The 26,076-nt window shown below is 40.4% G+C and overlaps 1 pseudogene; it reads left to right on the top strand.

Annotated features, from left to right (window-relative positions):
- LOC139044086 (sodium/hydrogen exchanger 9B2-like) overlaps positions 1-17,233 on the top strand; it is a 42,092-nt pseudogene extending 24,859 nt beyond the window's left edge.
- The last annotated feature ends 8,843 nt before the right edge of the window (positions 17,234-26,076 follow it).

The following is a 26,076-nucleotide window of genomic DNA, read 5'->3' as shown; positions in this document are numbered from 1 at the left end:
TATAGTCTCTTTCTCACCGAGTAGATTGAAGTTCTTTACTGTACATAGTGATTCTTAATGAGAAACAAAGGCTTGTTTGTTTTCCTTTACCCTCTTTAGTCTCTTCTGATAGGTAAACATATAAAAACCTTTTCTTTTCTAAAAGAATTGGTGTTATTTTGAGATTTCAGAGCATTTTGAATGGAATTCAAATCTTAACTGAAGTAAAACTTTAATTAAGAAAATTAATGTTTGCATTATCAGAATGTATGTTGATTTGAATTTTTATTGTGCTGCAAAAAAACTCCAAGTAAAATAGTCTGTAAAAGATTTTATGAATGCATAAAAGAAAATTCAAGGATTTTCTAATTATGCAACAAAGTACAAAGAAAAATGATGGCTTACATTTTGTTGCTTACTGTGTATAAAATGACAGGTGAGTTGAGTAAAGTCCCGCTGTGCTCATCAGGGCAGCGACTATCTACATGCAGCTCCAGCAGACACAGGACATTTCCAGAGACAGTACAGACATAGAAATTTCCAGCATCACTGATCGTTCTGTTGGGAAGCGCTGATCTAGTGCAATCCACACAATAACCCATGAAGAGAATACCTTTAATATGACCATTTCACTGCTGAGGCTCAGGGAGAGATGACTTAAACAAGGTCACGTAGCTAGAACGCCGTAGAGCTGGGTATGAACTCAGTTCATCCACTGCCAGGGCCTGTGCGCTTCCAGTCGAACCCTTCTAAGGACCTGCTGCCTTCTAAAGCAATCAAGAAGTTTAAAGGCTGAACAGGGACAAGTAACGAAAGAGAGGAGCACATTGCTTAGATTTTAAAAATCAACACCACAGACTCCTCTCAGTCTACAGCCACCTAGAGTTTCTTGGTATTCAAAGATTTAGAAAGAAGAACTGGAGAGCATCACATTAAAGAGTAAATAGAGAACCTAAAAATAATAGAGATATCATATCTTTAAGCTTCACAAAAACCCCATGATGTAACTGCTTTCAAGGAGGAGGAAACAAAGCTTGGAGAGGCTAAGTAATATGGCAACTGCATAGCCAATGGTGGGAAAGAGCTTGCATTTTAACCCTAATTTGTCCACTTCCAAAGCCCACACACTCTTTTCTGCTGCTCCGTTCAGCCCTGCGGACTTCTGCGTCAATGACTTCAGAGGAGGCTCACTGAGGTTCCTGAACGGGGAAGCTGCATTTGTACACATGCTAACTCTACTTTTGTTAAGGAAAAGAAAGTAAATGTTATGTCATGCATTTATGTGCACAGATACAGACATTTTTATTTTCTACTAAGTCCTGAATATGGAAAAATCAATAATTAAAAATCAGTTCTATGAAATAATTGAGCTAATCCACGTTTTTTCTCCTCAAGGACAAACTTGTATGGAAGCGGGCGTGCCTTGTTTTGGGGCTGTCTGTGCTGTCGGTGTTCAGCAGTGTGTATCTTGGTTTCCCTGGGTCAGGAGGACTGTGTACGTTGCTCATGGCTTTCCTTGCAGGCATGGGATGGAGCAGTGAAAAGGTGAATTTCATTTTAAGTTCTTCTTCTCATGACTACTTTCTGATTAGATTAGTTTTTTTCCAGATACTTTCATAATATCAAGTTAATGAAATTAATCATAAGAGCTATTTTCTGTACATATACAAATGTATGCCCAAATGCACACATACACTTCCTTTTTTCCTGTTACATACCAATCTATAACTTGATGTTTTTACTTAAAATGTATCATGGTCATATTTCCATGATGCCTCCCTTATTCTTTGTAAGGGTTGCAGAGTATTGCATTGTATAGCTGTACTGTACTTTATTTAACCAGTTTCCTGCCTAAATTTAATTTAACAGACATTTAAATTGTTTCTAATTTTCTGCCAAGACAAAAAGTGCATCAATAAAATATCCTTGCATATACCACTAAGACACTATCAAGTCTAAGAAGCACCATTATTTTACATGCCACCAAGAGAGAAAAAGAATGCTGCCAATTAAACTATGACATCACTTCCTAATTTCAGAAATGAAAAAGTGTGTTTCTTAAAATCAACAAAATATAGCATATCTTTGAGTGTATCTATAGGATTAATTTCTAGAAATAGGATTTCTCTATGAAAGAGTATGCACATTGATACTTTTGATAGTATCAATTTGCCCTTTTTTAACGTATGCTTTTTAAAAATTTTTTGGTGAGGAAGATTGGCCCTGAGCTAACAGCTATTGCCAATCTTCCTCTTTTTTTCCTCCCCAAAGCCCCAGTACGTAGTTGTATATCCTAGTTGTAGGTCATTCTAGTTCTTCTATGTGGGACGCCGCCACAACATGGCCTGACAAGCGGTGTGTAGTAGGTCTGTGCCCAGGATCCAAACTGGTGAACCCAGGCCGCCAAAGCAGAGTGCACGAACTTAACCACTCAGCCATGCAGCCAGCCCCTTGAGTTGCCCTCTTAAACAGCAGTACCAATTTATATTCCCACCAACAGTTTGTGAAAGGATCTGTTTTTCTGATCTGTGTACTTTCAATCTTTAGATATTTTGCTAATCTGACAGGTGAAAAATGTTTCTCATTATTGATCTGATTTGTATTTCTTTACAAGTGGAGCTAATCATCTTGTCATATATTTACTAGCCAGTTTATTCAAAAGCCTGTGCCCATTTTTTACGATTGTCTGTTTTTCTTACTGACTTTCAAGATCATTAAAATTATTCATTTCCTTTATGTGTATTATGGAAATTAGCTGGTTGCCATTTATTTAATTTCAAGGTACATTTTTATGGATTTGAACTTGAGAGGATCATATACTATTCTGCTTCATGAAGAAATTAGATGTGGGTGACCTAAACTAAATACACATATATCATTTGGGAAAACCAAAGACAACTGTTGAAAATAATTCAGCTTAAAATAATACTACATGAAAAATATATGTTGATTATCAGTCCTGAGGTTGGGTGTGCAGTGCCCTGCAGGTGAGTGGTCTCTGCAGAGGTCTGTAGAGGCAGGGCTTCACTGTGGGCACATGGCACTCCGTTGGAGGCTTTCACTCTCGGGAGGCAAGACATGTGCAGTTGGGCATCCCTTTGCTGTAGAGGAGGGTGGATTGGTGGGGCTGCCTGGAGCCTTGTGTAGATAAGGGACTGAGGCCCCAGGAAAGCAGGCCGCAGTGGATTGGGCTTTGCAGGCAAGGAGCAAGGCTCTGCAGAGCCCTGCTGCAGGCACTGCATGGGCCCAGGGCTGCTGCGTCCTCCTGGGGAGGCTTGGCTGTAAGGCTTATTTCAGGTCTACTTTTTTTTCCTTAGCAGCACCCGTATTATTAAATTCTCCTTTGTGATTTCACGTAACTTAACATCTGACAAGAGGAAAGCTAAAACATAAACTTCCCAGTATAAATTGGGTCCTCTTATCATCCCTCATCTCTTGTAAACATTTGCTCTTGTCAAAATTTGCTTTTCCGTGGCTTCACTTTCCTTGCAGGCCGAGGCAGGTGATCACACATTGCTGTTCAGTCTCAGGTCTGATCTCAGCTCCCTGGCTCCTCGCTGAGCGCTCACTGCTGAGTGCCTTCCATCCTGCCTGGGCTGCTGACCAGCGCACTGCTCTCGGAGCACTCTGGCCCCCTTGTCCGGGACAGAGCTCGCAGTCTTCACTCCGTGAAGGCATGCCACTGTGTGTGCACTGTGACCCTTGTCGAGCATCTGGGAGCTTGCCTGACATTAGCATTTTACAAACTGTCCCTTCACTTTTGAATGGTAACCTTTTTTAGCATTTAAAAAAATAAATTACCAAAGAGAATATTGTTTAGAATAAAGTTTATTTGATTTCTGAGTATGAAAGCGGTATATGCTTATTGTAGAACTTTGAAAAATTTTTTAAAAGTCAGATAAAAGGAAAGAAAAAATGATTTGTAATTTCTCCACCTAAAGCCAACAGCTCTGTAAACTATTTTGGTTTATTTCCTTTCATTTATTCAACAGGAAAATTCTCAAATATGCTTGTAGTAAGTTTCTTCAAATTGAATTTTATAGGTAAATGCTTTCTGTTGTCACTTGTTTAAAAGTCTTCAAAAATTACAACCAACTCATTATATTATACTGTCATGGGTGAAAAGAGGGAAGAGAATTAATCAATTTTTATTGCCACTCCGTATGGCCCTGTGCTAGCCAGTGAGGGGATATTCTCATTTATTCTCATCAAAAAAACCTTTGAAAAAATATTACCATTTACATTTTATAGAGACTGTAAGTCAGAAGGACTTAAATAACATGTCCAAGGTCACAAAATTAGAAAGTGGCACTGGGATTTAACTCAGGTTTATCGACTCCAAAGTGACCAGAATATACCATCATTGTGCAGGGCACGTTTTTATGTTTCGACATCTATTCGAATAACATATAGCAAGTGTATTAAAAACATTATACTTCCAAACTTTGCAATTTCAGATTGTTTGTAAATTAATAAATGATAGGATAAAAAATAAACAGTGAAAAGGAACCATATCATTTGGAATAGAACATAAAAGAGTAGTTTTAGCAACAGACGTCGAGGGGAAGACGGGTGCCCACCGCAAGTGGACGTGAGCCACTCGCGCAGAAGACAAGGGAGGGGGCCCGGCCAGTTCCGGTTACACGATTCTTCAGAAAACGAGGATGTGAGTCATGTAGAAAAGACCGTTATAAACCAAACAAATCATCTGTTTTTCTGCATTTGCCATAACTTTGCCTGAATTGCCAGCAGCCTGGCTGATTACATAGAAGATCAATGTAATCCCAAAACCCGGAGAGAGAACTGACAGCTTTTTTTTTCATATTTACCTCTGGTTAATCTCCTATGTATGTCTCTTTACACACACACACACACACACACACACACACGTGGATGCACCATAAGCTTTTTAAAACCAGTCTCTGCTATTTTAAATTATGCTGAAATCCAATATCGTTTCCTTAGGGCAGATTCTTAATGCTAAATTTTTTGGGTCAAATAACATGAACATTTTTAGGTTTTTGACACGTATTACCAAACTGGTTGCTTTCTAGAGTTGTATCCATTTACTTTTCCACCAGTAATATGTGAGGTACCTATATCATTACATCGTCATCAGCTTAGAATAATGTTTATCCAACTTTAGCACCACCTGGAAGTCTTGTTAAATTGGACTTGTGGACCCCACTCCCGAATTTCTGATTTAGTTAGACTACGGTGGGGCCTGAGAATGTGTACTTCTGATCAGTTACCAGGTGATGCTGATGCTGCTTCCCTGGGGACCACACTTTGTGAAACACTGCCTTAGAATATTATTGTTTTTAATTTTTATCCTTACTGATAGTCAAAAGTGGTATCTTTTTTTGTTTTATGCCTCCTTGCTTAACAATAAAATTGAATGCTTTTTCATATATTTAGCTATTTGTATTTTTTCTTTTTCTTTGATAGGTTTTTTGTCCATTATCTCCTAAAGTTGAATGTACTGATTATATATATGATATTAGCCCTTTGTGCCTTTTTTTATTGTTCATTTTTAACACACAAATATCTTATAGTTTCACGTGGTCCGATCTATCAATCTCTTATTATGACCTTTCCTCAGTTTATTTTTTCTTAAAGATTCCTTTCCTAGTGAAATCTTACCTATGTTATCTCATTTATTCTTTGCAATAACCTTGAGAGGTAGATACGAGACCCATTTTACAAATGAGGATACCAAGGCCTAGAGATAGTAGATAGAGTGCCTAAGGTCACCAAGCTAATAAGTGGCAGAGCCAGGATGAAAACACACTGTTTGAGTATATGAAAATGATTTCCTAAAGACAGGGTAAAAAAACCTTCATTGAATCACTTATATGGCAGACACTCTCCATATCTTTTCTAATTTAGTACTCAGGCAAGTCCCTACTTCTGGAGGCACCAAATCAATGAGTCCAGGTTTTGGACTGCTTTTCCTCCTTGTTCCATGGTGTAGCATAGGGTCTGAGCACTCAGACTTCCTGGATTAAGCTCAGCCCTACACCTGAGTAGCTGTATGCCCATGTACAAAGTATCTGACTTCTCAGTCTTCGATTTCCATATCTCTCAAGTGGGGAATGATAATAGCAACAACTTCGTAGAGTGGAGGATTAAGTGAAATAATCTATATAAGGCAAAGTGCTTAGTCAGAACACACTAATAATTTTTATGACTATCTCTGAGCAGCACAATGTAATAAAAAGAGCATAAAATTTAATCTATGGAAATTGGGATTCCAGTCCCAGAGATTCTACTGTCTAGATGTGTAATCCCAAGCAAGTCACTTACCTTCTCTAATACTCAGTTTCCTCAACTGTACACTGAGAAAAATAATAATAATCACTAAAGAATTATTGTGGCTATTATGTGGGAAAATGGAAATAAAACACTTGTAAACTCAGTGCTGTAGCTATATTGTTGTTGAATTATGCTTTGACAAGCTACAATATTTTATAAAATTTTGTTTGCGCCTGTAGTTTTCTGACATTATCTCATACTTTCCTGCTTGGTTTTCCTTGTAATCTTGCCATTATTGTATTCAAATGCACTCACTTTTTTAAGGCCTTTTTCATCTATATTTTTCATCTGTTTTCAAATGCAGTGCTTCTTCTGATGACTTTAACAGCTACAGGATGTTTTTCTTGATATATTTTCAATCTTCTGAATCTTGAAATCTTCTCTCTAAGAAGAGAAGTGTCAGCTTAAGTAGATATTTAACTCATGATGAAACTTCTGTTTCTCTTAACTTTCTCTTTTTGTCCATAATGGAAAGTGATTTCCATTGTTGAAGATTCTTACTAATGGTGCATACAGATAGGTAAAGTGGCCTTAACTTTCAGTGGACACCACAGTCTTCATTCCTCTGAACTCATGTCTTCTTTTGTACTTAGCCTATTTGATGACTCCTTTTTCTTTCTTTTTTTTTTCCTGAGGAAGATTCACCCTGAGCTAATATCCATTGCCAATCTTCTTCTTTTTATTTTTGCTTGGGGAAGATTGTCACTGAGCTAACATCTGCACCAGTCTTCCTCTACTTTGTATGTGGGTCACCACCACAGCATGGCTGATGAATGGTGTAGGTCCACGCCTGGGATCTGAACCTGCAAACCTGGGCCACCAAAGTGGAGTGTGCCAAACTTAACTACCACACCACGGGGCCAGCCCCTCTATTTTCTTTATAAACAGATTCATTTTAGTTTTGAAGTTACAAAAAAACCCACAAGAAGGTACATTGTGGCTCCTCTCTCATCTTTAAGTTTTACAATATATAGGGCCATGTCTGATATTAAATTAGTCTACAGTATTACAATCAAAAACCAAATCGTGGGGCCAGCCCTGGTGGTCTAGTGATTAAGTTCAGCATGCTCCGCTTTGGTGGTCTGGGTTCAGTTCCCAGGCGCAGATGTACACCACTTGTCTATCAGTGGCCATGCTGTGACAGCAGCTCACATACAAAATAGAGGAAGACTGGCAACTGATGTTGGCTCAGGGCGAATCTTCCTCAGCGAGAAAAAAAAAAAAAACCAAATTGTGGCCTTTGTCCAAGTTTAGAAATAAAAACAATTTGATAGAGAAAACTCAATATGCCTCTGCTTTCATTGGAGTTCTCAGTACATGAAATACTTTCGAGGACTTCTGTTAAGCCATTAGTCATGGCAACAGAAGGCTAAGTAACCTAAAATTAATGGAGTTGATTTTTGTTCTTTACAACTATGGATATCAGCTAAAGTCTGAACTTTAGCTATGATATACTCTAAAAACTAAATTAAAAAGTAAAATTTAAAGATATGTAGAAGGGTGGCATCTGGACCTTAGTTTGGCAGACGATTCACTGTCATTAAGTGATAAAGGATCTTGGACGTTATCTAATGTAAACCTCTCATTTTACAAATGAGGAAAATTAGGTGCTGAGAGGCGAGTGGCTTGCAGTTGGTGTGTGGCAGAATTTGAACCTCAGTCATGATCTGATTCCTTACGATGTGAAAACATAACTTTATAATGATATAGGAATAGAACTATATAAATAAATCAACCAACCCCTCATATACGGTGTCTTTAAACATTTATAAACTAAGAGGAAATAGAATCTTCACCTTAATAAACATACCAGAAATAACAAAAATTAAGAAAATAGGGAAACGAGGTAATCCTCCTTTGTCAAACTGCTGAGTACGTAAATGAAAGTATAGATCCTTAGATGTGTAAAAATGGTAAAAAAATGTTAAAATGTCGTTCAAAAACATAGATTCTTATTAGTTGATTGAAAAAATCTGTTAAATGTAAATTCTTAGACACTGTTAAGGGTACTGCTAAATTGCCCTACAAAAAAAGCATTATCAATTTGCTCTCCTACCAATTGCTGAGTTTCCTTACAGTCTTATAAATACTAGACATTATTAAAACTTTTTAGTGTTTTTTTCCAATATGATGGCTCCCCCCCCAAAAAAAATATATGGTATATCATTTTAATTTGTGTTTCTCTGATTACTGAGTTTTAGTATCTCATGTTTTTTGGCCCTTGTGTTTCTTCTGGTACAAATTACTTGTGCGTATGCCTTGCCCATTTTTCGATTAGGTTCTATGTCTGTTTCTTATTGATTGGATATTGCTCCTTATTCTGTTACACATAGTACAGATATTTTCCCCTGGTTTGTCACCTATCCTTTTTTATGGTTTCTTTTGCCACAAAATATTTTCGTTTTATTCTAGTCAATTATGTCAATCTTTTCCAAGGGTTTTTGTATTGTGTGTTATAAAGTTAGTACTTATATCAATTAGGGTCTTAGAAGGAATGAGAAACCATATAGTAACTGGAATAGGGAAAGCTTATTATTAACCATACTAGGGATTGTCTTGTAAGATGTAAAGAGGCCCCTAAAGAATATAGGAATAGCAGCTATAAACCCCTAGGGCTGAGATGCAGCATCCGCTTCCACCTCCCCACCCCACCCCACCTACTTCGGCACCCAGGGCTGAGAATCCAAGCCTTGTTAGAGCCTTGGTTCACTGGATGGCAGAGAAGTCACCATGGTACCCTGCCTGCAGAAGTTGCTGGAAATCTACCCTCTAAAGGTGTATGGGGTGGTATGTTGCCCAGGGCAGTTGGCTATGAAATCACCCGAGGAGGAGGCTGGGGGCAGCTGCTGACCGCTGAGTGCTGCTGGCCGCCATACACCCTAGGAGCCTGGCTCTGGAGAAGCCACCCGGGCTGCAGGACCCGGTGCGGAAGCATCCTGCTAGGAGGAGCCACCGAACCAGACGAGCGCCTTCCTCTTGGAGTAGCTCTTGGGCGCCCTCTAGTGGCAAAATTTAATATGGTCCAGCTAGCAAAGGGGAAAGACTTAAAAGGGTCCAGCTCCATCTTCTTTTTTTTTTTTTTTTTGAGATTTTATTTTTCCCAAGCCCCCCGGTACATAGTTGTGTGTTTTTAGTTGTGGGTCCTTCCAGTTGTGGCATGCGGGATGCCACCCCAGCATGGCTTGTTGAGCAGCGCCACGTCCACATCCAGAAATCGAACTGGCGAAACCCGCGGCCGCCAAAGCAGAGCGCGCGAACTTAACTACTCGGCCACTGGGCCAGCCCCTGGCTCCATCTTCTGCAGAGCAACAATTGAAAGGAGGATTTGGAGCCGAGGGGCAGTAAGTTAATAACTGGCACAGCACTTCACTATACCGGAATTTTATTTTTGTGCATGATTTGAGATAGTCATAAACAGTATTCTTTTATAATAAAATAAAATTGGAAACAACTTAAAGGTCTATTAATAAAGAAATGGTTGAATAAACTATGGTACTTCCATATCATACATTATTATGCAGCAATAAGGTGCATTTCTAGATATATGTATAAATATTACAAGATCTTTTAATCATATTGTTGAGTGAAAATTAACTATAAAGTAATACTAAGTATTATGGACACACACATCATGTATTCAGAAGTCGAAGTCCTCCTGAGATGACTTGATGAGATTCTTTATAGTTAACATCCTTTTGCAAACCAACACCAACGCACCTTATGTAATACCTTAACTGTTAGAAGTATCTTTATGCAATTTTTTGCTGTATTCTAGCTACCTTCTTATTTATAGATGCCACATAGATAAAGCCTATCTCAGGTCAAATTGACTCAGATTTCAAATTAGTAAAATTCTTAGATCTTCTAACTTCACATAATAAAAATCCCTGTATGTGTATGTGTGTTTCTTTTAGGCAGAGGTTGAAAAGATTATTGCAGTGGCCTGGGATATCTTCCAGCCCCTTCTCTTTGGACTGATTGGAGCAGAGGTATCTATTGCATCTCTCAGACCAGAAACTGTGGGTGAGAATTTCAAAGTAGTGTTTTTGCTAAAATCAACTTTTTATATTCAGTTGTAGTATCTGTAGTAGGTTTATATTTGGTGGTTCCCATTGTCACAATTATATAAAAAGTTAATACTGATCTTTTAAGCAGTTGGTTAGAAAAGAATGTTTGTCAATCTAAGACAGTAAATTTTATGCCTTCAATATTGTTGCTTGTAAAGAAAAGTGTCGCTCTTAACTACTATCAAGAAAATGCAGGCCTTAAAATTTTTTTCCAACGATAAGAATGTTCATCTAGGCTTGTCCTGATCAAGGGCCAGAATTTTAAAGATAATTAGGCAGTTCTATAATATGTATCCATGGGATAGAAATGTTTGTTCATTCATTCTTTTATTCATTCATACATTCAAAAGCCATCATATTAAAACTGTTGACTTTTAGTACCATACTCAAAAATTAATTTGTACACGTATACAGATGGTCCCCGACTGACGATGGTTTGACTTAGGATTTTTTGACTTTACCATGGTATGAAAGTGATATGCAGTCATTAGAAACCATACTTCGAATTTTGAATTTTGATCTTTTCCCCGGCTAGCGATATGCCATATGATCCTTTCTCGAGATGCTGGGCAGCCGCCAGTGAGCTGCAGCTCTAGTCACCACAGGATCATGAGGGCAAACGACCCATACACTTCTACCCTTTCTGTTTCTCAGTTTCAGTAAGTATTCAAGAAATTACATAAGATAGTGAACATTTTATTATCAAATAGGCTTTGTATTGGATGATTGCCTAACTGTAGGCTAATGTAAGTGTTCCTAGTACATTTAAGGTAGGCTAGGCTAAGGTATGATATTTGGTAGGTTAGGTGTATTAAATGCATTTTTTTCTTTTTCTTTCTTTCTTTCTTTCTTTTGGTGAGGAAGATTGGCCCTGAGCTAACATCTGTTGCCAATCTTCCTCTTTTTGCTTGAGGAAGATTGTCGCTGAGCTAACACCTGTGCCAGTCTTCTTCTAATTTGTATGTGGGATACCGCCACGGCATGACTTGAGAGCGGTGCTAGGTCCACACCTGGGATCCAAGCCTGGGAACCCTGGGCTGCTGAAGCGGCAGGTGCGAACTTAACCACTATGCCACCAGGCCAGCCCAAAGTGTATTTTTGACTTACAATATTTTGACTTAAAGTTGACTTTCAACTTATGATTGGTTTATCAGGATGTAACCCCATCGTACATCAAGAAAGACCTGTACTCATTATTTCCTTCTTTTCTTGCATCACAGTATTATTCCGTCCATACTAGGGATCCCATCCCTGCCACCTCCTTCTAGATCTCACACAGAGTCTCCCCTTTTTCTGACACATCTTCAGATATCCTTGTCACAGCTTTCTCTTCTGCAGAATTGAAACAGATTTTAATCTCTCCTATCTTAAAATAGTATCTTTCTATTCTGACGCATGTGACAACATAGATGAACCTGAGGACATTACACTGGGTAAGATAAGCCAGTTACAGAAAGACAAATCCCGCATGATCCCACTCCTGTGAGGCATCCAGAGGAGTCAAATTCATAAGGACAGAAAGGAGAGCGGTGGCTGCCAGGGTTTAGGCGGGGAAATGGGGACTTGCTGTTTAATGGGTGTAGAGTTTCAGCTTTGCAAGATGAAAATGTTCTGGAGATTGGTTGCACAAAAATGTGAGTGTTTAACTTAATGCTGCTGAACTGTACACTTAAAAATTGTTAAGATGGTAAATTTTACGTGTATTTTACCACAGTCAAAATTTGAATAAATATATATACATATATATATATATATCCCTTCTTCATTTCACTTCCCCCCTCACCTACCACTCTCTCTCTTCCTCTTTTCAAACTTTTCTAAAGAGGTAACTGTGTCCCCCTTTTCCATTTCAACTCTCATGCCCTCCCTCAGAACATTTCAGCCCAGCTTCTGCCCCATTCCACAACCAGCCCCGCCCTCACCACGGTCGTATTGCTGGATACACGAAATACGTGTTAGTCTTGACTTGACTTGATCTCTCAGCAGCATTGGACGCTATTGACCTCTTTACAACACTTTTTACGTTGAATTTTTACATTTTCCAGTGCCCTCTGAGTCTTCCTTTACACTATATATGGCTTAAGTGCTGCTCTTCCTCCAAGTTCTTTCAAAAGATTTCTACACTTCACGCTGGGTATCATTTCTCTGAGCTCAGCTACACTCAGTGGCTTCGATTATAAACTATGTAATTGCAAAATCTTTATCTCGAATTCAACATAGCCAGTTGCTGCTTGGACATCACCACTTGTAAATCCCACAAAACTTGAGGCTCAGTGTGTCCAAGGCTTCCTCATCATCCTCCCCAGACTGCTCCCTCCTGGGAATGGGATCGTCCCTTTTGTATCTTGTACTTAAGGCAACAAATACTTTTGAAAATCTACCACGCTGGGAAAAATGCCCTCCAATAAAGAGCCACAGAACCTTTTCATAAAGAAACCATGTTGCAGATTCACAATAGAGCATCAAGCAATGTCTGTCTGGTGTTTTACCAGCCTCTTGAACTTGAGAAAGTTATTTATCCTTTCTGATCTTCATTTTTTTTCAACTGTAAAGTGAGAATAATTACTCCACAGGTTGTAAAGATTAAGTAAAGAGATGCATTTAAAGCTTAATACAGAACCTAGCACAGAGCAAGCACTCAACAAATGTTACTTTTTCAAAAACCACCCTATTACCTAGTACTCACCTTAGCTTTGCCTTTCTCAGGTCCGGTAGCTTGCCTTGCCCTAGTCACAATCTCTTATTTTGCAAATCAGAATGAACTTACCTTTATCAGCAAAGGATTCTGAAGGACTGAACGAAGTAGCTGTACACATCAGCCAGGGTGATGGGCAGTCAGTGCACACACCAGTATGGGGAAACAGGTGTAGAAGCCAGTGTCTATTCTGACTGGTCAGTGCCCAGCCAGCTCTCTTCTGACTGCCTGATTGCCTCCATACTTGCTGATAAATATTTTGAATATCACCTCTGGTCTTATCCTCTGTAAAGAATTCTCAACCACTTTGATGAAAATATTAAGTTTTTTCTCTTCTGCGCCCTCTTACCGGTATATTTACACTGCACTCACCTTTTGGTTCTTTATGTTTCTGTCTTCCTCTGACTTTGGAGTTCATGGAGGCAAAGTCTGTACGTTATGCGTGTTTGGGTATCAGAACCTAGTCCAAATTCTGTTATGCGTAGTTATAGTTTAATAAATTCTTGTTAAATAAACACATGGGAAAAAGTGTGGTTCTTGCTATAAAGCATAAGATAAATAACATTCAAATCTCCTTTGTGGAAATTCAAATATATTTAGTTAATTTCTGGCTTTAATTTAGGGCAAATACCTTCTTTTAAACAAATGGTCTGATTGATCCTTAATATTGATGTTTTGACAAATTATGCCTAATCATTTTTGTCTTTTTAATTTTTTAATGTTTTTAGATTATTTCTGTTGATAGAATTTTGAATCAATAATCAGGAGATTCCATTTCTTCCCCAGTATTTCGTTATGTCTAAAAATTGAGTATTTCTTACAGGCCTTTGTGTTGCCACCCTGGGTATTGCAGTACTGATACGAATTTTGACTACATTTCTGATGGTGTGTTTTGCTGGTTTTAACATAAAGGAAAAGATATTTATTTCATTTGCATGGCTTCCAAAGGCCACAGTCCAGGTAATGATGGATCTTAACTCCTATTTCAATATGATCCCTTAAAATTTTGAATAAGAGGGCTTGTCCAAATTTGGTGAACAAAAGTAACTAAAGTTTGATTTATGAAAAGAATTTTTACTAATCTACTCTAAAAGTTTTATTTTTGGTATGCTGATTCCTTTAATATGATGGCTCATTTAAATTTCTTTAGATCTCCAGGGTACAACTGAAAATCCAATAAATCCCTATGTTACTAGAAAGCAGTAGTAGAGGGAGGGAAGAGTTTGAATTTTCATCAGTCAGAGCTCTCTGAATCACCTAGAGATTTTTCGTTTTGATGTCTTCTAAGAAGAGAGTGAAACAGAAATAGCGCGGCCCATGTTAGTGTTTGGAAATACTTCACTGTCAATATGATTGATGATCAGTTATGCTCAACCTCGGTCTTTATATATAATGGAGAAAGATTTATTGAGAAACAACTCAGAAAATGCTTTATTGATTTCCTAGATTATTAGTTAATATTAAATTTTTCAAACTAGCTGTACTTCCTGTCAGTTGTCTCAATCACATGACCCAAAATTTGTGCACTCTAACAAGGCACTAACAGGTGCTTGAAATTATTGACCATGCATTTGGTAGAATACCTATAATTGCTAATTAAATTAGAACTGTATAGATTATCATTTGTTGCAAATAGCCCTGATTGTATTGTATATTTTCAGACTAATTATAGCAAACAAGATTTAACTGTTGCATCCTTGATTATTTTGCAATTATTTAAATATGTAAATTTCTATTTCATGAGATGAAAATCAGATATTTTTAATTTAGGAAACTTTGAGGGTTGTGTATGCTCTGTAACTATATGCCAGATTTGGTGTGGCTATAGGTTTGGGCATTATCCCAGAGAAGTTTTTTTTTCATCAGACTTTGAAAGATGTCTGGGACATAATGGCTAAGAATACTGTGAGGTTTATATGGTACAATAAGTGGAATAGTTTCTCCCTCAGTGTCTCCAGCTTCTACACTACTTCTGGTAACTTTATTAGGTAACTATCAAAATAATTACTCTAGTAGCTTTGGTTTGAAAGATTTGTTTCTAAAGGTTAAAATTTGAAAGACAGCACTTTCCTGCTGTCAAAGCAAATTTATAATAAGGAGAAATTATCTTGGATGTGGTGAATAATGTATGTACTGTGAAGCAAGTATTGTATGGAATTTTCTTTTTTCTTCTTTTGCCACTGCCTAAGAAACAAGACTTTCTTGTATGTTTTTTTCCATATTAGTGTTCTTCAAACTTTTTGGTCCATGACCTGCTGTAAGAAATATATTTTAAATCACAATATATTTTAAATCAGCATACCTACAAACCTCAAAACATACACACACAACGGAGAACTGAAAGAGAAATATACATTGTAATGAGTGCAGTTCTTGCCAAGACTTCTTGAAATGTTGAATTAGTTATGGTACAAGGAACCTGAAATAACAAAGAGCCCTCACATACAGGGACTAAGTGAGATAGATTTTTCCTTCTCTCCCACCAGCAGTCCAGCATGGACACTCCAGAGCTGGCAGGGTGACACTGTCCTCAGCATGTGCCTTCCATCAGTTCACCATTTCTCATCAGGGGGAAGGGGAAAAAGAATGATGTGCAAGTGTCCATTTCTCTTCAGGGAACAATCCAAAAGTAGCATTTATCACTTCTGCTCACCTCTCAGTGGCCAGAACTTAGATATATAGCTTCATCTAGTTGCAAAGAAGGATGAAAAAAAGTCTTGGTTTGGACAGCAATGTGACCAGCTAACACTCAGGAGTTCTAGTTTAGAAGGGAAAAGGGGCATTCAGATATTTGTGGGCAATTAGTAGTCTCTGCCATTGTGTCTCATCCACACCAGCATTCTCTCTTCTGATTCATTGTCCTAGAGGACAACATTGTTGTGTTTTGTGGAATAAGGGAATAACCAGATTGATTAATATATTATTTTCCCAAGTGCACTAATATGGCATTTTGCCTCTAAAAGAAAATGAAGGTTTTCATAATACTTCCCAGTAGACAAATTTTAAATAAAACATTTCACCAAGACCTAAGGCAAAGAGTTCACCAAATACCTAATAAGATTACCTTCAAGTTTTGACAGTGCCTACCACTTTCAGGTTTCTTTATGTTTAACAATTAGTTTAGCTCTATAGCAATACATATTCTTATGTTTTTTCATTTAAAACTTTGCCATCTTCCAGTAAGTATCACTACACTTTTTTTAAAAGATTGGTATCTGAGCTAACATCTGCTGCCAATCTTCTTTTTTCTTCTTCTTCTTCTCCCCAAAGCCCCTCAGTACACAGTTGTACATTCTAGTTGTGAGTGCCTCTGGTTGCGCTATGTGGGACGCCGCCTCAGCATGGCCTGATGAGCGGTACCATGTCCACCCCCAAACTAGCAAAACTCTCAGCCGCTGAAGTGGAATATGCAAACTTAACCACTCGGCCACAGGGCTCACTGCACTTTTTCATCTTGTTCTTTTTTAATTCCAGATTCCTGAAGATAAAAGAGTGAGATGACCAGTGACTTTCTTTACTCATAAGGAATTTAGTATACAGAATCGTCTTATAGTCAATTATATCATGAGGCTGTATTTACCTTGTGTTTTGAAATATATTTGCCTGATATTTTTGTAACCCTGCCTTCTGCAACTAAGTACATATGAATCACCATCCCTTCCCCATGCCAGGGCAGGAGAATTTTCAGAATACCAAAACCAATTGCAGTACACTTTGAAAGAAAGAACTTTCTTAGTTGAACAAAAGAACAAGCAGTTTGTTTTTGCAAATGATAAAATAATTCACCTTTTTTCTATGTGCCTGTCTTATATGCCTGTGTCCAACTTTACCATTAAACTTTTACAGGCTGCAATAGGATCCGTGGCCTTGGACACAGCAAGGTCACATGGAGAGAAACAATTAGAAGAATATGGAATGGATGTGTTGACAGTGGCATTTTTGTCCATCCTCATCACAGCCCCAATTGGAAGTCTCCTCATTGGTTTGCTGGGCCCCAGGCTTCTCCAGAAAGCTGCACATCAAAATAATGATGGAGAAGTTCGAGGAGAGCCCTCTGAAGAAGTTTAGAGGTGAAAAGAGAGAATGCTAAATATATGATTAGAAAGCTGTACCAGAGGCTGCTTTTATCAAGATAGATATTGAAATATATAATATTTAAGCTTAAAATGTAACAGAACTTAAAGTGTGGTTATTTCTTTAAACAGCATTTTCAGCCATTACCCTTTCCATGTAGGTGGTAATGTTCTACATTTCTAGCCTGATTTCTCTATCTTCTTCTTTTTGCTTCAAACACTCCATCATTATCTTAATCTGTGTGGGGAGAAATACTCTTTAATGTACTACCACGATATCAGATTAACAGGGGAAAGACCGAGTTCGGTGTGGCGTTCTGCTGGCCAACAGCTCGCTCTGAGTGACTGTTGCCGCCACAGTTTTATGATGCGTGGCCACCTAGCCTCTCATGCCTTGAGTTGTTTTTGGATCCTCTTTTCTTTTTAAATACATTGTAATCTCTCATCAGTTTCTCCCCTCGCTTTCCCTGTTAATCTGCCTCTTCTCCATTTCTGCCCCTCTTACTACCTTTCTGTGAAGTATTGTAACTGATTGGCCCCACCAAAATTTTTATGTACACAAAGTATCTTCATTGGCTCTTCCTCTTGCACCTATTTGGATGACAAAAGCCCTCATTCAACTTCCTGCCTGGCTCCACAGAGTCCCCCACTTCAGTGGCCCCTCTGAGTTTGCCTCCCGCTAAGACGTGCCCTGGTCTAGCCCTTTCTTAGTTGTTTCTTGTGACCCACGTCTTCAGGCTCTTCCTGTTCTCTAGGTGACAGAGAGCCAATTTTCAAATCTATGCCACTCTCAAGAATATCATATTAATCAGGGTAAGTTAAGCTGCTATAATGAAGAAACAAGAAATACAGTACTTAAAAGAAAATGGAAATTTATTTACCTCTCATGAAACTGGCTGCCTGGTCGATGCTGACAGGGTTACTCTGCTCATGAGGTCTACTGAGATTTGTGTCCTTTTTTTTTTCGGAGGAAGATTAGCTAACATCTGCTGCCAATCCTACTCTTTTTGCTGAGGAAGGCTGGCCCTGAGCTAACATCTGTGCCCATCTTCCTCTACTTTATATGTGGGACGCCTGCCACAGCATGGCTTGCCAAGTGGTGCCATGTCCGCACCCAGGATCCGAACCAGCGAACCCTGGGGCCGCCAAAGTGGAATGTGCGAACTTAACCGCTGCGTCACCAGGCCAGCCCCGATTTGTGTCCTTCTGTCTTGATGTTCCGCCACGCCCTAGCTTAGGACACAGGTTGGAAGTAGATCTCTCCCATGTCTCCTTTCTAGCCTTCAGGAAGAAGGAAAAAAGAAAGTCCAAGGCAAGCAATTTATTTTTAAGAAAGTTGTGAGGAAGTTAGACACATCTCTTCTCTTACCTTCTATTGGTGATAACCACACCCAGCTATGAGGAAGCTGAGAAGTGTCTGTCAATAAACATTCACATTCCTATGAAGATGGAAAGATCAGATTTGGGAGTCAGAGGTACCATTGTATTGGGTGTTACCATCACTTAGTAGCATGTTCTTGCATGTTAACAAGGGCTTTCTAAAGATAGTACCTTTGACCAAAAAACTGACTTCTGTGGCAGGAATTTCAGACGTTGTGACATGACAACAGAGATGATATTAGAAGAAAGGCTTATCTGCATAGGTCATATTTTATCCCACTTATTCAACAGACCATCTTGGCTTTTGTGTATCACCCGTAAGTTTCTCTTTAGTCTAGGTCAACTCCTGCCTAGTTGCTAGAATAATCATGTTTAAATACAGTTTACACCTTTTATCATGCTGTATACCTGAAGCGTTTATTACTTATCACTTCCCATCTAAACTCTTTAATCTAGAATTTGAAGTTGAAGCTAATCTTGAAGGAGATATTAAATACGTATTAAATGAATGAATTAGAATCTTCTGATCCCACCAAGCTGATCTGCATATAGCCTGTCCACTCCTCTCGTCATTAGACTACCATTCCAGCCACTGCCACCATGACTTTCACCCCTGTCCAAAACTAGCTTAATTCTTATTAAGCTAACACAATATGAAGCCTTAACAGGCTTAATTTTTATGTCAGCCTGACACTGGTTACTCCATGGTAATATATTCCCTTAGTGTTTGTGCTGTCAGTTTGGACTGGGTTAATTCATGCCGAAGTTCAGACAGATGTTTCAAACTGCACTTCGTTGGTTAGGTGCCCCTTGGTGGTACCATAAACCGAATGCTCGTCTGGTCCTCCACTTTCACAGACTCTGAAACTAGATCCATTCAACAAATACTTACTAAAGGGCTTTGGTGACCCAGGCACATTATTAAGACTAATATTGTTCGTGTCCTTAAGGATCTGACAGTCTGATAGAAGAGAGAGACAATTAAACAAGAGATTGAAGAATGGTGTGATAAGTGCTGTGAGGCAAGAAGTACAGGAGTGCTAGGGAGCTCGCAGCAGGAGCCCCCAGCTAATCCAGGGGGTGGCCTCGGCTGGGACATGGGGGACGATGAGGACCTGGACAGCAAAGGGCACGTGAGACCGAAGGGCGCAGCAGTTAGCGCTCGTTCCCACCTTCACCAGTAGTTTAAGTACCAGGCTTTGAATACTTACTAACTTATACAAAGTACAGTTAGTATAAGTAAATGAGAATGTTATTATAAATATCCAAGTCCCCAAAGAAGTATCAGAAATGGAACTTCAGTGTGAAGAAATAGTTGAAGAGCCCACTAAGCCCCTGCCGATAGCGTGTTCCATTTTGCACAGCAGGCAGCAAGCTCTTTCCTCCCTCTCCTCGGTGGATGGCCACTGTCTAAATCTCTGTGACTCTGTCCAGTACTGGCCTCTGCAGGGCTCACCGTGTGAAGTCTCAGGTTCATCACCACATCCTAAGTCACAGCTCTTGACTTGGTTGGTGAACTCAGAGTTAACTTGATACAGAGTGTTGACTCCCACCAAGCTAATTTACTCCACCCCAACCACAGATAGAAAGGGTTACTTTAACCTCTGGGTGCCTGAAAGAAGGCTGTATGTACCCTACACACACTTCTGTCAGAGGACTTAGAACCTTTTTTCAGTTTTTTTTTTTTTTTACAGGTTTGTCTCCTATTAAATCAGCCCCTTAGGGGTGGGAGCCTTGCCTTGGTCATCTTTGAATCCTCAGCACTTTGCACAGGGCATGGAACACAGTAGGCATTTAATAAATGTTTGTTGACCAAATCAGGAGATCCTCTTCCAGTATCAGAAAACTCCTTGCCACTTAAGAGTTCAGATCTTAGACTGCTTCATCTGTCTCAGTCAGCGCGGGCTACTACAGCAAAACACCATAGACGGAGGGGCTTAAACAGCAGACGTTGACTTTCTCACAGTTCTAGACACTTGAAGTCCAACAGGAGGGTGCCAGCACGATTAAGCTCTGATGAGGGCTCTCTTCCTGGCTTGCCGATAGCCTCCTCTCCCTGTGTCCTCACATGGTGGGGAAATAGAGGGGTTTGGGGCAGAGTGTGCAGCCTCTCTGGTCTCTTCTTATAAGACACTAATCCCATCATGAGAGCCCCACCCTCAAGACTCGTCTAAACCTAGTCACCTCCCAAAGGCCCTACCTCTAAATACCATCACACTGGAGGTTAGAATTTGCTGCGACACAATTCAGTCCACAGCAGGGGTGTCAGAGTTCCAAGGATGGTGCTAGATAAACAGAATAAATTCTTGTTCTTCAGTGCCCTTTTCTCCTAGGGCTGGTGTCATCCATCTTCCCTCTGAGAAGCTCTTTTTTTTTTTAAGCAGACTAAGTTTCAGCTCTTTAAGTATTAACTCCAAATAACCCTGATGAGATTTGAGTGTCCTCAAAATTTCCTCAGCCATAGATTTGCAAATGATCTCATCCATTACATTCTTTAAAAATAATATTATTTTTTCTGATTACAAAATAATATATTTCCATTGCAGAAAATTTAGAACACAGAAAAGTGCAAAGAAGAAAACTGAAACTACTCTTAATGTAAACACCCATTTTATGATTCTTTTAAATTTTGCTCTTACAGTTTTGGGAGGTGTCTTATTTTCAGAAAGATATATCATCCACTGAATTAGTTGGGTGAAAGGTAACATAAATACTTTATATTTGAGTTCCGTGAAGATATATAGATTGAAGAATTTTTGTTGTCTATAATGAATGCTAAGCTTTCCAAAAAAATCATTTATTCACCTGGTAATATTCAAATATTCACTTTGCAATGAATAAAACAGACAAATCCCTGCCTTCATGGAGCTTATGTTTTAAAATCCATTCATTCACTCACTCGAAATATTCTCATAACATGCCTACTATGTGCCAGGCATTATGGTTGCTGGGGAATACAGTGATGAACATGATAGTCAAGGGCTCTGTTTGGTGGAACTTGTATTCTAGTTGGGAGATTGACCCTGTGGGGAATACAAATATGAATGAGACATGATACTTGCCTCCAAGAACCTTACAAGAAAATAAAATATGTACAAATAGCTGTAATCCAAAGGAAGGATTCAGAGTCTGAGTGAGGGGAACTTCTTAAAGGAGATGACACTTGAATTGGACCTTCAAGGGTGGCTATGGTTTGCATTGGTGGGTTAATATTAGGGAGTAAGGTGAAGAAAGGATTAAGTAGGTGGAGGGCCAGTATATTAGCAAAGTTTAAAAACAGTAAAGCTTAGGATATAGTAAATGATTGACACTTAAGGTTGATAGAATTAGTGAGAGGTAAGACTGGAAGAGAAGATTGGCACTTAATTCATACCAAATATATCATTAGCCAAATTTCTATTTTTATTGAAGTGCTTTCAGAAGTACAGAACCATTTATATAGAAGATATTTTAAAAACTATTTTTGGGGCCGGCCCCGTGGCTGAGTGGTTAAGTTTGCGTGCTCTGCTGCGGTGGCCCAGGGTTTCGCTGGTTTGGATCCTGGGCGCAGACATGGCACTGCTCGTCAGGCCACATTGAGGCGGCGTCTCAAACTCCACAACTAGAAGGACCTGCAACTAAGATATACACCTATGTACCAGGGGGGATTTGGGGAGATAAAGCAGGGGAAAAAAAAAAAAAAAGATCGGCAACAGTTGTTAGCTCAGGTGCCAATCTTTAAAAAAAAAAACTATTTTCATCATATTAAATTTATTGAAAACTGCTGTCATGAATAAGGTTCTCCTTGTTCCTCAGAAGTTTTTTGCTTTCAGTGGCATTGATGTTAATATAAACAATTTAATTATTTTTAAGTTGCTGTTAATTTTTTACGAGAAAAAATATCAGATGTTTCTTTAGATGTTGTTTAATCCATTATTAGATGTTCATCACATTGTCCTTAAATAAATGAAGGACATTATTTTTTAAACATTTCTGAACGTATTTCTATATGAATAATTTCTGTAGTTCTCCGTAGCAGGTGGGAATTGCTTCATGCCATTTTGGGAGCAAGTAACATCACAAGTGTTAGTTGACTAACTCAAATCTGGCCTGAGCCCTCTGACCTGGTGAGAATTCCAAAACGCCATTTGTTGATGTGCCCTTCACTTCTTTAGATGGACCCGGAAGCACTTCACCTCCAGCAGTCCACTGCATCTGAGGCACAGAGCCGTGCCCTGGAGGTCATCGGACTTCTCTCAAAGGTCCTTCCTCCCAGTATCCTTGGGGATCTACCTGCTTTCCCTTTCCCTACCATGAGAACAAAGCGTTTAACCCTATAAGCACAAAAGACTTTGTCTACTCTTCTAAAACAAGGAGGAAAATAACTTTCCATCTTTGCTGAGATGTCTACACCATGCTGAAGGTGGGAGGGGGTTACAATGAAAAGAGAATTTCTCATTGTCACCCAAGAAAGAGTTGTAATCTGAATCAGATCTTAAGTGATAAATAGGAAAAGGAGAAAGAGAACACTGCCGATAGACAAACTAGAAAAAACACAGAGGCAAAAAGGAGTACTGTCTGCAGGAGGAAAAGTTCGGATTATCACAAGAAAAATTAGATACAAAAGAGCAGTTTGTCCTTCTAAGAAGTTTGGATATTCTCCCATAATAGTTGTTTTTGTCTATATTTTAGGAAGCTTGGAGATTCCATTAGAGGAACCTTATAGACAACCTTTGGGATTGAGAAATCAAGGCTTCTGGGCCCACCTTCAACCAGAGCAGTTCTGCTTTCATTTGTTTCCTATGAAGGTTATTTTGTGAGGGGGAAAAGCCAAAGGTTCTATACTGATAACAGGATATTGTGTTTACTTTGTACCAAGCCCTATTCCAGACACTTGCCAGGTATCAATTCATTTATTCTCACCACCACATCCTTTACAGTGAGAAAACCGAAGCTCAAAGAGATCATGTAATTGCCGGTGGTCCCATAGCTAAAAAGTGGCAGCGCTGAACTTTGAACCCTGACGGTCATGACCCCACAGACTATGCCCTTTTACGATTGCACTATACTTAAGCTGATTTAAGGGGAAATACGATCTGAGTTTTGATAAATTACTTCTGGCACGTGCAGCCCCTGGCGCTGTTTTTTGGCTAACGGGCTCTGTGACGTCAACTCTGTCCCTGGACTTGTATAACCCAGTAGGTCAATAGTCAGAAAAGACTGAAAACACATCAGGCGGTCCCAGGTGATCCTGGAACCCACGCCTCCGCAGGCCGAGGTGGCCGCCAAGCCACTGGAAGGCGCCGCCGCCGCCAGCCCCGCCCCGCCCCCACCGGCCTGCACCCTCAGGCCCCGCCCCCGACCCCCGACCCCCGACCCCTGCCCCCTGCCCCCTGCCCCGCAGGCCGGCCCGCCCGCTCAGGCCCCGCCCCCGCCCCGCCGCCGCCACCCGCCCCGCCCCGCCCCGCCGCCCCCGCCGCGCCCGCGGCCTTCAGCCTGGCCCCGTGACCCTCGCAGAGGTCCGCTCCTGGCGGCTTCTGCCAGAGCGGCGCGCGGTCTCCGCGGCGGTTGCTGGGTGCCAGGGCCGCTCCTGGGGCGGCGGGGGATGCTAAAGGAATTGTAGGTAGGGTCCATTTTTCTCGACACTGCCCCTTTCCAGGCCCCGGGGCACCAGCGCCTCGTCCCCCGCGCTGGTCCCTTCCGGCGGCCGCGGGAACGCCGCTCCCCCTCCATTCGAGGGAGCGCCCGTCTTCTCCCCACGACGCGGGGCACAGCCGCGGACCCCTCCTCTCCCCCGACTCGGTCCTTCACGCCCTCGCGTCCCTCGCATCGCTGCTCCTGTTCGCTGCCTCCTCTCTCTCGTCTTACAGGTACTCACAAGTAAGAAAAAAGCGGGTCTGTCAGTCCAGACCGCACAATCCATTTTATTCAGCGCAGCCTGTTGTACAAATAGTGAATACCTGCACAGGAGCCTTCACGCGCGCCTGTGACTGGAGACGTGGCCCAGGATTGGCTGCTGATGCAGGGAGAGCGCTCCTCCGTGCTCCTTCACCCTGCCCCGCTCCCGGTGTTGGCTTTCTCACAGTGGACCGCGCTGTAGCTCAGTGCGTTTAGAGGATGGGACAGCTGTTGCACATGCACCGTGTGTCAGGCGCATCATTTAGGAGGCCGCCCAAGAGCTCTGCAGGCCCACGCCAGGCCCCTGACGCCCTCCAAGTGTGCCCTGTAGTCTGTGACAGATCAGACGCAGTGATGGAGAGGGCGATTGGCCCGGTGGCACTGAGGGAGGCCACACCCTACTCCCTGGTTTTTCGCAGGGAGGTAAATAGAACTGTTATTTGTGCAATACAAATGCAGAAAATTAACAGATTACTATCACATCTAAAACATTAATGCGCCAAACGTCTTAGTCGTTTGGCACATTATGAAAACCTATGAAATGCTATTCATATTTGTTACTTTCTATGAGTACCAGAATTTATACTTGTGTTTCTGTCAGTTGATTCTCTCTTGTCATAAGCTCCTGCCCATTACCAGACAAAAAGAAAGAGGCAGGTGCAGGGATAGTAATATATAAGGTAACATTTTGATAGCAGTCCTCTTTTTGTGCATAATTTTCATACTCATCCTGTTTATACACTCTGTGAGATAGAGTTAGTTAACAAAACTCCATTTTACTGAAGAGGGAACTACATAATGACATTGAACAGGACCTGGAACATAGTAAAATATGCATTCAGTATATATTTGTTGAAGAGATAAATGGATAAGATTCTCAAGGAGCCATGCCTTATTCACCTTTGTAATCCCGACACCCAGAGCTAAGTCTAGCAATAGTAGCCCCACAAATATGAGTCAGAGAAGTTGAGTGACTTGCTCAGAGATGGGCATATGTCACATCTTTTTAAGGAATCTACTGCTTTGCCAAGCGTTGTGAATACAACGGTAAGGAAGACTGGTAAGATTCCTGTTCTCATGGAGGTTAAATTCTGGTGAACAAAGATAGAAAATAAACAGGTAATATATGAACAAGGAAGTGTTGATAATGGTGAGTGCAGTGAAGAAGTAAAACCGTGTGAAGTGAGAAAGACTAGGGGAGGGGTTACTTTAGATTGATTGGTTAGGGAAGGCCTCTCTGAGGAGCTGACATTTGTGCTGGCCTCAGTGATATAAAAAAGCCAGCCACAGGGGCTGGCCCCGTGGCCGAGTGGTTAAGTTCGCGCACTCCGCAGCAGGCGGCCCAGTGTTTCGTTAGTTCGAATCCTGGGCGTGGACATGGCACTGCTCATCAGACCACGCTGAGGCAGCGTCCCACATGCCACAACTAGAAGAACCCACAACGAAGAATACACAACTATGTACCGGGGGGCTTTGGGGAGAAAAAGGAAAAAATTAAAAAATCTTTAAAAAAAGCCAGCCACAGAAATATTTGGGGCCAGAGGATTTCAGGTAAAGGGAACTTCAATTGCAAAAGCCGTAAGGTATGAAAGAGCTTGACTCTTTCAAGGAACATCATAAAGACCGCTGTAGCTGGAATGTAGAGACAGCGGTACAGGATAAGCATGAAGAGATAGGGAGGGGCGAAATC

Source organism: Equus asinus, unplaced genomic scaffold (assembly GCF_041296235.1).
Source record: "Equus asinus isolate D_3611 breed Donkey unplaced genomic scaffold, EquAss-T2T_v2 contig_585, whole genome shotgun sequence".
NCBI classification, from domain to species: domain Eukaryota; kingdom Metazoa; phylum Chordata; class Mammalia; order Perissodactyla; family Equidae; genus Equus; species Equus asinus.
Note: the sequence above shows the minus strand (reverse complement) of the source record. Positions and strands in the feature narration are given on the sequence as shown.